Source organism: Antechinus flavipes, chromosome 5 (genome assembly GCF_016432865.1).
Source record: "Antechinus flavipes isolate AdamAnt ecotype Samford, QLD, Australia chromosome 5, AdamAnt_v2, whole genome shotgun sequence".
Lineage (NCBI taxonomy): Eukaryota > Metazoa > Chordata > Mammalia > Dasyuromorphia > Dasyuridae > Antechinus > Antechinus flavipes.
The window spans coordinates 103,728,610-103,744,138 of NC_067402.1; positions in this window are offsets into that span (position 1 = coordinate 103,728,610).

Here is a 15,529-nt window from a genome sequence, read left to right on the forward strand (position 1 = left end):
GTACAAGAGAAAAGCCACTAAGTCATTTGTATGGGACAAAGTGAATGAACCTGTGTACTTAAGGATGAAGTTTCATGTGGACTTTCCACCAGTGCTATTACAGCCCTGCTGTGACTCTTGCACATTAAACCTAAGAAAGGTTCTATGAAAGCTAGAGTCCTTGTAACAAAACATTAAGAACATTTAAATTTCCTACTGCTTTTGGAATTTTGTCAATAAAGGAAAAAAAGTGACAAAGCCAAGGGGGCAAGGTGACAGAGTTGGGCCATGGATAGAAATAGTTTGTTCTGAGAATAGCAGTAACTATTAATGAGGACCTGGGTCACTATTTGCTGAGGCGAGCAGGAAAGGGCACTGATGGGAATGAGTTTAATCTCATAGTCCCAATTTCTGAGGAGACTGTTAAATTTCCTCAATAAATCTGTCCATGACTTACATCATCTTTCCTTAAGAGGGTTATAGCCTTATGGTATCTTTCTCCACACCCCTCCCCCATTCTTCAAGGTATTTTTCCTCCTTGCAGCTAACTCTTTTAGGCGCTAAATCTCTTAAATTTAGCCTGTCAAATCAATGGCATATTCCTACCTCATTTCCTTTCTCCTGGTTAATTGTGAGTTCCAATATGGAACTTTTCCACTGTTAATTATTATATGCTCTCCCAAATCTATTTCATATTTACTATTCCCAGTGTCTACTGCATCTCTTCATTTTGTCTGTACCCTCTTCTCATAAATAAACCTATTTTTTGTCAAAGAGAAAACCTCTGTGAATTCTTCACATGATTGAATCCCAACATTTGATGCTAATTACTTTCCTCAAGCTCATCATTTGGTACCTATATCAATCTCATGATTTGGTGTTGTACTTCAAACAGACACATCAACTATCACCTCCTTTATTCTGGGCATTTTACAAAGGTATCAGTGCAACCAAAGATCAGCTGTCAGATCACACTGCTGGCAGTTTTTGAACATTTAGTCTCATAAGTATTTAGTACTTAGAAGATTTATAGCTGGAAGGAACTTTAAAGATCACTGGGCCACTTCACATCAGAGATTAAAAAAACAAACCAAAAAAAAACAAAAAACAAAAAAAAAAAAAAAAAAAACCCTGAAACCCAGAGACAAGAAGCAACTTGCCCAATGTCACAGATACTATGTAGCAGAGCTAGGATTTGGACACAGGTCCTTTGCTGTCAAACCTCATTCCACAAAATGAATATTTGCTTCTCTTCTAAAGATTAAATTGTTATATCTAGATCCATTCTTTCCCTCTTATTTTACATCTGAGTGTATGCTCCTTGAAGGTAAGGGACCCTTATTAACTTACTTATTAGTGCTAAATTAAATAAAATTACTTAATGCAACCTACTTTGGTAATTCTCATACTTATCCTCCATTCTAGCAGTACTTTTTTCCTCTATTTTCTCTTCTGATCCTTTACACCAGCTTCAAAAATAAAACATTTTTCTCTCTTCTCTCAACACTAACCTTAATCTTGTCAGTTATATTCTGAAGTCCATCCTTCACCATTTCTATAGTTTTATTTTCAAAATTAATACTTTCTTGAAGAATCCTCGTATCAATCCTCCCCTTTCCACAGACTTTCCTTCCATCCTTCAAACTCAGATCTCCCCATCTTATAAAAAACACATACACAAATACCTTTCCTTACAGCCAGTTACTTTTTCTATGCTTTCCAATTGCTCTTTTTGTTCCTAAATTCCTCAAATGTTCTGTCCCCATTTCTTAGTTTCTTGCAATCCAGATTCTACTACCATAACTATATAGAAACTGTACTCTTGAAAACCTGGAAGACTTTTCTATTATTAAGTTCAACAGAATTTGTTCATTCCTCATTTTCTTTTTTCTCTAATAACAGCCTATGTTTACAGAGTGCTTTCTATGTGCCAGGCACTGTGCTAAGTACTTTACACATTTCTTTTGATCCTCACAACACTAGGAGGCAAATGCTATTATTTTCAATTTACAGATGGAGAAACTAAGGCAAACCACTTAAGTGACTTGTCCAGGGTCATACAACTAATAGTGTATGAAGCTGGATTTAAATTTGTCTTCCTTATTTCATTTTAATCTTGTTGCATTCATAACAAAAAGTATTTGTGCTTTTTTTCAGATAATTGAACTCTAGTAAGGATTAAATGGGGTCCATTTCAATTTAGCAGGTATAATCTAACTTAGTAAGCTGAAAAACTCAATTTTATAATTGGACTTCAGGGTAAACCTCATTAGCTCAAGGAAGGTAATCCTTCCTAACTAAATGCAGGAGAGAGTGATTAAAAATGCAGAATGACAATTTACTAATAGAGATTTACTCTGAAAACTAGAACAAGTCTTTAAAGGGCACTCTTTAGGAAACCAAATTATCAATCAGAACACTGTTTGAGAAGTATGAAATTAGAACAAAGGGAATTGGATGGTCAAGTAACAACTAGAGGTATTTCTTTTCTTCATTCTAGGCAGATTTCTGTCTACATAACCTGGCACCTATTTTATAATTGGGGTATTCTTTTCCCTAAAACACTGACAAATTTTGACTCTCCAGCTCCCTTTTGCCTATACCATAGGTAGTTCAATTTTATTATATCCCATTGATGATGTACAGGGGTGCAGAATAAAGAAATATTGGGGTTCCAGGACTCTCCTCCTATGGCCCACCAAATATTGGCATCTGGAAGTTGTGATGAAATCCTAGATTCAGTTGGCAGAAAAAGAATGAAATATTGATGGAATTGCTCCCTGAGATAAGACACTGATAAGGATCATTTTAGCATAGTAGTCTCATCCTCTGTGGAAGTCTCCCCCTGTAAAATATATAGAAGCATGGGGGGGAGGAGGGAGATGAGGAAGGAAGGGCTGTAGGAATTAGCAGCAAGTACACATATCTTAAAATAATAGTATTTTTAAAAAATCCTTCTATTGGTTGAATATAAGTACTTCTGATACAGATAGACAAAAATGACAGATCTACATATTGCTTTCTTAAAACATATTCCTTCAGATAATTGACCCCCCCCCCTCAAAAAAAAAGCTATTCCTTTACATGGAAATATTTATAGCAATTTTTTTTTGTAGTAGCAAAAAAATGAAAACAAAGTAGATGTACATCAGCTGGGGGGTGGATAAACAAATTTGATACATGAATACAGTGTAATTTTACTGTATTTAAAGAAATAACAAATATGATAGTTACAAAGAATCCTAAAAATAATTCTATAAACTGATGCAAATTGAAATAAGCAACAGAGCACAAAAATAACATACAAAATGACTGCAATAATGTAAATAGGAAGAACAATAAACAATTGAATATTTCAAAGAAATTTGGTCCTAAAAGCAGAGATATTAGAAGTCATCCCTTTTGAAAAAAATCTTTGTTAAAAGGGTTGACTTTCTGGGAAGGCTGAGTAGGACTGTAAAAGTGATGTAAAAACAAAAGATATCGCAATAAGAACCTTAAATATTTTATTCTTTCACACAGGCTACACTATCTTATTTCAAAACCCTTTAAGTCATTCCACTGTATTTCACTTGCTCTCCTAAAATGATAAAAAGGAAGCCTCCTAATTTTAAACTTAGCATTCTTTGAATCAAAAGACACCAATGTTGTAGCTGACAATTAGAAATATTGATCATTTGAATTTTACTAAGTTGTGTTCCCACTCATTGGGAACACCTATGTGTGGATTAATATTATTGCATTTTATGTTTATTACTGATTCATGTCTTTCTGAAGACACCTAAGGGGAAAAGTGCATTAGTCTCAGGGACACATTAAAAATCATCTAATATGCAGACTACTTCCTTCATACCTCACATCTATCAGTTTGATTAATATGACAGAAAAGGAAAATGATATATGTTGGGGAGGATGTGCGGAAACTGAAACACTAATGCACTGTTGGTAGAGTTGTAAACTGATCCAACTACTCTGGAGAGCAATTTGGAACTATGCCCAAAGGGTAATCAAACTATGAAGACTCTTTGATCCAGCAAAACCACTCATTACTAAGTCTGTATCCCAAAGAGATCACAAAAAAAGGGGGGAAAGAACCTACATGTACTAAAAAATATCTATACCAGCTCTTTTTGTGGTGGCAAAAAAATTGGAAATTGAAGGGATATCCATCAATTGGGAATGGCTGTAGTACATGAATGTAATGAAATACTATTATGCTACAAGAAAGGTAAATTTCATGAGCAGGATCAGGAGATCATTATATACTTCAACAACAATACTATATGATGATCAACTCTGATGGACGTAGCCCTCTTCAACAATGAGATGAACCAAAGCAGCTCCAATAGAGCAGTAATGAATTGAACCAGCTACACCCAGCAAAAGAACTCTGGGAGATGACTATGAACCACTACACAGAATTCCAAACCCCTATATTTTTGTCCACTTGCATTTTTTATTTCCTTCACAAGCTAATAGTACATTATTTCAAACTCCGATTCTTTTTTTTTTTTACAGCAAAATAACTGTTAGGACATGTATGCTTATATTGTACTTAATTTATATTTTAATATACTTAACATATATTGGTCAACCTGCCATCAGGGGGAGGGGATGGGGGGAAGGAAGAGAAAAATTAGAACAAAAAGTTTGGCAATTGTCAATGCTGTAAAATTACTCATGCATATAACTTGTAAATAAAAAGCTATTAAAAAAAAAAAAGTAGATTTCAGAAAAACCTGAAAAGACTTAAACTGATGAAGATTGAAGCATGCCATTTTCAATCTATTTTTTCATGTGTTTTTTTTCCCCTTTGGTCTGTTTCTTCTTTTGCCTCATGACTACTATGGAAATAAATATTTTACATGATTACACAAATATAATATATATCAAATTGCTTACCATTTTAGGGAGAGGAAAAGAAGGGAAGGAAAGAGGGAGGAAGGGAGAAAAACTTGGAACTCAAAATTTAAAAAAAGAATATAAAAATTTTTCTTTAGATGCAATTGGAAAAATAAAATACAATTTTAAATAAAATTCATTGTTAAAAATAATAATCTCAGTTAAAATTTATGAATTTCAGAAAATCAGTATTTTCCGATTTTGTCCCCCAAATCTATCTGGGTTTATAGCACCCTAAATTCTGATTATAACTATGAACTTCACCTGGTTCTTTCTTATTTCTCTTCCTTTTTTATCTTTTAATTATAAGTTTCCCAGGATTCTCTGGTTCTATGATTCCAACTTTCATTTCTATTTGGCTTCTGAAACTATGTTTCATATCTTTAAACTTATATTTCCATCTATTTATGGTTCAATTCTATTTTAATGATCTCATGTGCAAAATGTAACTCATTACTTTTGCCTACAAATTTTAATTATTTCCATTTCCGTGAACAGTAAAATCTTTCCTCCAGGCTTTCAATCAGGAAGCTTTCAATCAGGACTTTATGTCCAACATCAATAAATTCTGTTAATTTTTTTCTTCTGCTCTTATAGCCACCATCCTAGCTCCCTTTACTCCCATATGTTTTTTTTGCCTCTAGCTCTTCTTCCTCTCCATTGAAACTGATCTTTCTTAAACATGTTACTTTTGTCTCTATCTTGCTCAAGAACCTACTATGACTCCTTAGAAGATTCTGACCTTTAACTCTCAAAATGACCTCCCCCATATCCATCCACTTTTATCTGTCAATATTTTCCAATGTGAATTTTTCAAAACATTCAACAGCATCCTTATGCCATTGTTTTTATTTATGATTTACATTTTCCTTCTTTCTTCCACTTAGATGAACCATACTTATCTATTAAGGCCCAGTTTAAAATTCTAGCTTCTCTAAGGATTTCTCCAATTATTTAACAGTGGATAGACAGTATATCTATTAATTTTCTCTCTGATTAAACTGTAGCTCATTAAAACAAAGAACCACGTCATCCAGCATTTTCCAGAGGGATACAGCTCACCCTTTTAGTGTTAAAAATCATTTCAGAGAAATTCTTTTAAATACATATTCCTATGCCTTCAATAACATGTTAAACAATTTAGTTATTTTATAATTATTTAAGATCATCAATATGAACATCAATTTTTGTGCTCAGTTCTAATGATGATGCCCTTGACTCCTCCTGAAGCATCATGTAAAGCTATTTCTTTCTCTTCTAAAATACCTCAGATACTGAGCACTTAGTTCTTTGTTTTCTCATTTTAGTTTTCTTTGTCATCCCTTGCTTTAACTTCATCAAAGAAAAATTTTAAATGCCCACTGTGGGTCAAGAACTGGAGACACAAAGACAAAAATGGAAGTCTAAGTCCTCAAAGCTTTCATCCTAACCTAATAACAACTGTTTTTTTCTGACTATGAAAACACTTTTCAAAATTTCTTTCCCACATAATTAGGGGAAAAGGCTGATACCTATCACATCAGGGTTGATTAAGACAACATACAGGCAGGGATTAGAAATTGCGTATGCAGTAAAAAAATTTTTTTCTTATAACGTATGTTGGACATATTTTATTCAGGGCTTTGTTTTGCCTGACATATGCTTTGAATATTTATTAGAAGGGCTTTCTTTTCTTTTCTTTTTTTTCCCAAATGGAAGTTAGGAAGAAGAAACCAGATTTTTTTTTTAATTGAAAAAAATTAATAATTAAAAAAGCATAAAATTATCATTGAGATATAGATCTTGAGAGAAGGGGCAATATTACAGAAAATTATAGAAGAAGGAAGTTTCCTGATGGGGCCAACCAAGGCAAAGATTTTGAAATAGATGTTTGCTTTTGGCATCTATACCTCTTAACTGGATGAAGAGTGCCATTATGCTGTGTTATCTTCTGCACTAATCATCATGCCATAGTCTATGTTCCCAAGTTATTTTATACTCCAAAATTGCCTTCCACTTCCTGAAATAAAAACTCTTGATACAGTAAGTAGGGTGATCTCTGTTAAGCGTTAGTTATTTAATTAGATTAATTCATACTTCTACATGACTAACATAGTTTCTGGAAAAATTTCTAGTTAAATAGTGCAATGGTTAAAAGCCCTGGAGTTTGTGGCAGGAAAACCTGAGTTCAAATCTTTTTTTTTTTTTTTTCATTTATTTATTTAATATTTTTGCCAGTTACATTTAAAACAATTTTTTTTACATTTGTTTTTAAAACTTTTGAGTTCCAGATTCTCTCCCTTATCCCATCCCCAGCCTCCATTAAGAAATCACATGTGAAGTTACATGAAACACTTCCATAAAAGTCATGTGAAAAAAAAAAAATATAGATCTTCCACCCTAAAAAAAAACCTCAAGAAAAATAAAGTAAAAAATAAAACAAAAAGAAAATACTTCAAAATCTGTATTGAGACACAATCAGTTCCTTCTCAGTATGAATAGGATTTTTCCTCCTAAGTCCATCAGAGTAGTTATGGATCATTGCACAGCTGAGAGTAGCAAACTCATTTACAGCTGGTCAGACCAGAACATTGCTAATACTTTGTGTACAGTACTTTTCACTTTTGCTTGATTTCATGGAGGATGTTCCAGGTTTTTTCTAAGAGCATCCTGCTCATCATTTCCCTTAGGACAATAATAGTCCATACCACAATTTATTCAGCCATTCCCCAATTAAGGGGCATCCCCTTGATTTTCAATTTTTTTTGCCCTGAGAAAAGATGTTATAAATATTTTTGTACATATAGGTCCTTTTCCTTTTTAAAAATCTCTTTTGCAATTCATGACTAGTAGTGATATTGTTAGGTTAAAGGATATGCATGAATTTATAGCCCTTTGGTCATAAAGCATATCCTTTGATCATTGTCAACTGGGGCATGACTCTCATTTTTCATAAATTTGATTCAATTCCTTCTATGAGAAAAGAGGCCTTATAAGAGAAACTTGCTTCAAGATTCTTTTTACAATTATTATTGCTAACTGTCTTCCCACATACACACCTATTAAAAGTTTTTGTATAAACAAAACCAATGCAGACAAAATTAGAAGAGAAGCAATAAAATGGAAAAAAAAATTATATTCAAGGGCTCTGATAAAGGCCTCATTTCTAAAAAACAGAGAATTGACTCAAATTTATAAGAATTCAAGGCATGCTCCAAATGATAAAAGGTCAAAAAAAAAATTTCAGATGAAGAAATTGAAACCATTTCTAGTCATATGAAAAAGTGCTCTAAATTATTAATGATTAGAAATGAAAATTAAAACATCTCTGAGGTACTGCTATATACCTCTCAGATTGGCTAAGATGACAGCAAAAAATAATGAAAAATGTTGGAGAGGATGTGGGAAAACTGGAACACTGATACACTGTTAGTGAAGTTGTGAACTGATCCAACCATGCTTGAGAGTGATTTGAAACTATGTCCAAAGGGCTATCAAGATGTGCATACCCTTTGACCCAGCAGTATTTCTACTGGGATTATATCCCAGAGATCTTAAAGTGGGGAAAAGGGACCTACATGTGCAAAAATGTTTGTGGCAGCCCTTTTTGTAATGGCAAGGAACTGGAAACCGAGTGGATGCCCATCAGTTGGAGAATGGCTGAATAAGTTATAGAATTTGAATGTTATGGAAAATTATTGTTGTATAAGAAATGATCATCAGGATGATTTCAGAGAAGTCTGGAGAGACTTACATGAACTTATGCTGAGTGAAGTGAGTAGAACCAAGAGAACATTATACATAACAACAAGATGATGTGATAATCAATTTTGATGGACGTGGCTCTTTTCAACAATGAGATGATTCAGACAAGTTCCAATGATCTTGTGATGAAGAGAGCCATCTACACCCAAAGAGCACTGTGGGAACTGAGTGTGGTTCACAACATGGCATTTTCACTCTTTTTGTTGTTGTTTGCTTGTATTTTATTTTTTCTCATTTTTTTTCTTTTTGATCTGATTTTTTTTTGTGCAGAAAGATAATTGTATAAATATGTATACATATATTGGATTTAACATATATTTTTATAATGTTTAACATATATTGGATTACTTGCCATCTAGGAGGGGCGGGGGAAGGAAGGGAAGGGAACTGAAACACAAGATTTTGCAAGGGTCAATGTTGAAAAATTGTCCATGAATACGTTTTGAAAATAAAATGTTCCTTTATTTGAAAGACACAATAAAACATAATAATCACTGAATAAGCATTAGTTTTTCAGCATGATTTGTTTTGTGCTTTTACCTGATTATAGAGATTCCCCATATATACGTCAAAATTCAACAAAAAGAATTTTGTGATTTCTACTCCAAAGAAATTTTCAATGTAATTTCTCTTACTCCATATAGTTCTGCTTTAAACTCCAATTTTCTATTTGATTTTTGAAATATTAGTTGTATTCTTATGAGAGTAGAAAGAAAACTGATATAGTTAGATAATGGAGTATAAGAAGGTGACATATACGCCAAACATAGAAAGGTAAGAGAGCCCAGATTGCGAAATGGCATAAATGTTAAACAGACAAGTCATAGTTCATCTCAGAATCAATAGTGAACCAGTGAAGTTCATTGAGGAGATGGTGATATAATCAGATTTTCATTTATAGAAAATCATTTTGATAGATATCTGGAGGATATATTTTAGAAGACTTGAGATAGGGAGACCAATTAGAGTTAGTTTAGCACTTTAGGAAAGAGGTGATCTGAATTAGAATGGATATTGCATAAATGGAATGAAAAGGAGGGATGTGAGAAATTATCAGAAGTAGAAATGACAAGGTTTGAACTGCATGGGTTGATGTGAGAGTGAAAAGTGAGGAATCATGAACTTAAGGGAACAGATGGACAGTGATAGTTTTGAAAGAAATAGCTAAGTTTTGAAGAAGCGTGAGTTGTAGGTGAAAAGATAGAGTTGTCTGATGAAAAATTTAAGTTAAGCATAGTTGGTTATTTTCTGTGACATGTTCTGTTCCACTCAAAAGAAAAAGCCATTTAATGTTCACAATCCTGGAGCAAACATCTTTTAATAGATATCTGATATAGTCAGGAGTTGATCTGGGAGCAAGAGTTGGGCATAATCATAGAAAAAAGAGAAATGTGAAATGAAGTTTTCCTCAATGGCTTTTAGTTTCATTTCTAAATAAAACTTAAATTGTAACTAACTTGAAGTGCTTAAATAGGTGTATGTGTGGGAAAATCAAATTTTCTATTCAGCTCTGGTCTTTTCATCACAAATGCTTGAAATTCTCTTTCACTGAATAGCCTCCTTTTTCTCTGAAGGATTACACTCAGTTTTGCTGGTTAGGTGATTCTTGGTTATAATCCTAGCTCCATTGCCTTCCAGAATATATATTCCAAACCCTCCAGTCCTTTTATGTAGAAACTGCTAAATCTCCTGTTATCCTGACTGTGGCTCCACTACATTTAAATTATTTCTTTTTGGATGCTTACAATATTTTCTCTTTGACTTGGGAGTTCTGGAATTTGGCTATAATATTCCTGGGAATTCTCATTTTGTGGTCTTTTTCAGGAGGTTATTGGTGGATTTTTTCAATTTCTATTTTGCACTCTGGTTTTAGAATATCAAAGCAATTTTCCTTGATCATTTCTTGAAAGATGATGTCCAGACTTTTTTTTTTAAATCATGACTTTCAAGTACACCAATTAATTTTTTAAATTAATCTCTTCTGGATTTATTTTCCAGGTTAGTTATTTTTCCAATGAGATATTTCACATTTCTATTTTTCTTTCTTTCTTTTTTTTGCTTTATTGTAGCTTGATTTTTCATAAAATCATTAGCTTCCATTTGCTCAATTCTAATTTTTAAGGAATTAATTTCCTCAGTGAGCTTTCTTTATTAAAGCTTTTTATTTTTCAAAACATATATGTGGACAATTCTTCCATATTAGCCCTTGCAAAACCTTATGTTCCAATTGTCCTCTCCTTCCCCCAACCCCTCCCCTAGATGGCAAGTAGTCCAACATATATTAAACATAGTAAAAATATATGTTAAATCCAATATATGCATACATATTTATACAATTATCTTGCTGAACAAGAAAAATAAAATCAAACCAGAAAAAAAAAAGAGAACCAAAATAAAATGCAAGCAAACAACAACAAAAAGAGTGAAAAATGCTATGTTGTGAACCCCAGTCAGTTCCCACAGCCCTCTCTGGGTGTATATAGATGGCTCTCTTCATCACTAAACAATTGGAATTGGTTTGAATCATCTCATTGTTGAAAAGAGCCACATCCATCAGAATTGATTATCATATAATCTTGCTGCTACCGTGTACAATGATTTCCTGGCTCTATTCACTTCACTTAGCATCAGTTCATGTAAGTCTCTCCAGCCCTCTCTGAAATCATCCTATTGGTCGTTTGTTACAGAACAATAATATTTCATAGCATTCATATCTCAGTGAGCTTTTCATACCTCCTTTCTCAACTGGCCCATTTTTCTGTTTAAGGCATTCTTTTCCTCATTAACTTTTTGCATTTCTTTTTGCACCATTATCAATTCTTTTTCTAATTTTTCCTTTATCTCTTACTTGATTTTCAAAATCCCTTTTGAGCTCTTCTATAACCTGAGCCCAATTTTTATTTTTCTTGGAGGCTTTTGATATATAGGAGCTTTGACTTTATCTTCTGTGTGTTTTGATCTTCCTTGTCACCATAATAATTTTCTATGGTCAGAAACTTCTGTTTTCTGCTCATTTTCCTAGCTTATCACTTGGCTTTTAACTCAACTTTTAAATTTTGTTAAAGTAAGACTCTGTTTCCAGGGTGGAGGGTGCACTATCTCAAACTTCAGGGGTTTTGTGCAGTTGTTTTCAGAGATTCTTCCAGTAATCTGATCACAAGCCCTTTTCTGTCCTGGAGATGTTAGAGTGTCCTCGCCTCACTGTAGCTGTAAGAACTAGGGTGTTAAAGTAACAGAATCCTTCCTTAGTGCTAATGAAAAGACCTTTTGTGAGCTAAGGCTTCAGGAAGTTATCATTTTGTCACTGACACCACTGCCCATGCTTATTCTTGGTTTGCTGGTTTCCCAAGGCACTCACCTTCCTGGCAAACCTTTTCTGCCAATCTTCCAAGTTTCCTTTGGTGTCTGAGAGGTTTAGAAACTGCCAGTACTCCTGCTAATTCAGAGGTCCTGCTTTGCTGACTCTGGAGCTGGGCCTCTGCCAGACTTTTTCTGCTGACTTTTCAAGTTCTCTTTGGTGTCTCTGAGTTGAGGTGCAGAAGTCAACAGGACTATCACCGATTCAGAGGTCCCTAGATGGACTTCTGCTTTAATGGTGTGGGGCCAGGCCAGAGCTAGTATGGCCTGCATCAGGATTGCATTTGGTGTCAGATGTTTTCTAATATCCTTCTAAGTTATCTGTAGCTGGAAAATGTTTTACTCCATCTTTTTGGGTGTTCTGATGCTCTAAAATTTGTTTAGTCATTATTTAAAGAAATTTGGAACAATTTGGGAGAGAGGTTGGGCGAGTTCCTGCCTTTACTCTACCATCTGGGCTCCGCCTCTCCAAGTTCAAATCTTGACAAGTAACCTTATTCAAGCCTCGTTTTCATCATTTGTAAAACAGGGCTAATGTCACTTTTACAGAGCCATTATGAAAATCAAATGAGAAGACAAATTCATAACTTTTGCAAACTTTAAAGCACTCCATAAATGCTCACTACTATTATTCTTTAGAGGATGCTGGTTAATGAAGAGTGAAACAAGACAATATAAGAAAGAAAAATGAACTTGATACAGCATGAGTTAAAGTTCAGAACAGGAGTGAGGAGAGAAAAGTACATCTTGGAAGTAGTAGAGACATCAGAGATACAGCAGAGCTCAAACTGGGGTCAACTTCTCTAAGATACTCTTGGTTTTTGAAGCTTCTCTTTCTCTCCTTCAGAACCTAGATTTTTTTTAATAATAGCTTTTGATTTTCAAAATATATACAAAAATAGTTTTTAACATTCACCCTTGCAAAATCTTGTGTTACAAATTTTTTCTTTCTCTCTTCCCTCCCCTCCACCTCCTCTCCTAGACAGCAAGTAATTCAATAGATGCAGAACCTAGATTCTTTAAAGGATTCCTTTAAAGCTTTTAAAGGGTTTAAAGAAGAGAGTCCTACAATTGGGGCAGAAAAGAGGAATGGTGAACCCTTCATGAACATGGTTCAGAGTTGAAAAGGATCTTGGATATAATTTTGTCCAATTCTTTCATTTTACTCATATAGTTCCTGACTTTCCCTTGGCAGATAAATTCCTAAATATTTTATACTATTGATAGTTATTTTAAATGGAATTTCTCTTTGTGTCTCTTGCTGTTGGATTTTGTTAGTGATGTATAAAAATGCTTTAAGTGGATTTATTTTGTATTCTGTATCCTGCAACTTTGCTAAGTTGATTCTGTAGGGAATTCTTTCATTTTATAAATGAGAAATCTGAAACTCAGAGCAGTGAGTGACTTATCAAATATTACATGGGAATTACAAGAGGAGCTGAGATTTCACATGGCTTAGAAAAATCATTGAATTTGAGTCAAAGGAACTGTGTTCTACTCCCAGATCTATTCTTATTGCTACTTGTATGAACTTGGGCTAATTACTTAACATCCCTAAACTGCAGTTTCTTCATGTGTAAAATGAAAGAGGCTAGATTAACTGATCTCTGAGGGCTCTTCTAGTTCAGAATATCACAATTCTATCAATCTAATTCTTTTGACTTAAATTTCAGTGGTCTTTGTGCCTCTCAAATTGTAAAATATTCATATAAAATCAGCTTAACTTATTCAAATCATCAATCCACTAGTCACTCTTTATAATTGCAAAGGTCATCTGTGTACAGTAAAGAAAAGCATCATACAAAGCTCTAAAAATGTACTTTACTAGAAATGGTGGTGATGAGAGAATCCAGTATTAGAACTTTGGAATCCCCAAATTGCATGATTTATGTTTACATTTTAATAATGATATAGGCTTCTGAGACTCAATATTTCTTTTACCACAGTGCACAGCCAGTTCTTAATTATGTGATTATATTAAAGTGTGAACATATGAGTTACATGGTAAGTAAAAACAAATATTACTTAAGCAATAAAGAAATAACTTTCATAAATTTTGGCAAGTTCTCTGTATGTTTTCCCCTGGTCTTAAAAAAAGTAAAACTAGAAAACTCACTCATTTTTCAACCTGAAAAGGGAGAAAAATAACAAATAAATGAAGAAAAAAAGAAAAATGTAAAAATAAGATTCTGCTTTTTAAGTCACCATGCTCTTCAAACTATCTCTTCCTTCTTTCTGAGTTTATACTGAAGAAAAGTCTCCTGATGATCGCCTATGTGGAGAGGCACTATAAAATGACACTCCTTTGACTCCAAATTCAGAGTCACTCTGTAAAATGCATCCCTAATAGTACCCTACATTTTCCTCTCTCAGGAAAGGTGCAATGAACTTAAATATCTTAGAACAGAGGTAGGAAGAGGTATTTGACAATTGATGTAATTTCAAATTAATGACTCATAATTCAGGCTGGACCCACACCTGAATTTCAAGCAATAAGATATATAACAGGATGGAAATCTGTAACAGACTTCTAAACAAGTGATTTACAGAGGATTCTACGACCAGGCAAATTTGAATTTATAAAGTAATGACAAAAATGATGATTTTCCCATTTTAGACATCTTTCAAGACAATTAAAAAAAAAAAACCTTATACATTCCATTTTTTAAAGGAGAAAATCTCTTCAACCTTCCCCTTTAGCATTCCTAATTCACTCCAAATACCAGGCAAAAAACCAAAAATCAAAATAAGAGATTAAAACAGGTATTTTCTCTTATGTTTTGTTTCTATATTTTGCATCTGGATCAATATTCTATGTCCACTTTGTGATTGGCATCTCAAATTATTTGGAAGACAGAGATCATATTTTATAATTTTGTTTCTAAATCAGGAGTCTTAACATATTTTTTTGGTACTGTGGAAGTCTAGTGAAACCTATGAATCCTAAGGATAATATTTTTAAATGTATAAAATTAAATACATAACAAGGGAAATAAATTAAAATGTAGACATCAAAAAACATTTTTTAAACCAAGTTCTAAGATCCCAAATTAAGGACTTGTTCTAAATAATGTCAATGGTTAAGGATACATGAGGACTTAGTCAGAGTGTATTACTTCCAAGATATCAAGAATCTATAATTACCATAGCAGGTTACACTAGCTGGATAACTACTTAAGAAAAGTATACAGATCTCTATACAAAGTATATCGAATATGAAAAGCCTCAGTTCTTTACAGTGAACTCAAAAATACCAACTTTACATATGCAAAATGCCTAATACTATCAAATGTTAAACACTGTCCAATGTAAAAAATTCTGGAATTTTCTGGGTTTATTTTTGCCTTCTAATTGGAAGTTGTCTTAATTCTGCTAAAGCCAAGCTAATGATTTCTGTGTGGTCTGATAAGCTTGCACCTTTTACTCTAGATAGCAGTTTCAAAAACTACTAAAATTAAGCTTTGTATAGTGAGATGATGATAAATGAATGTAAATTTGTATCCCTATTATTGTTAAAGCTACTCAAAGTAAGACAGGAAGCAATACA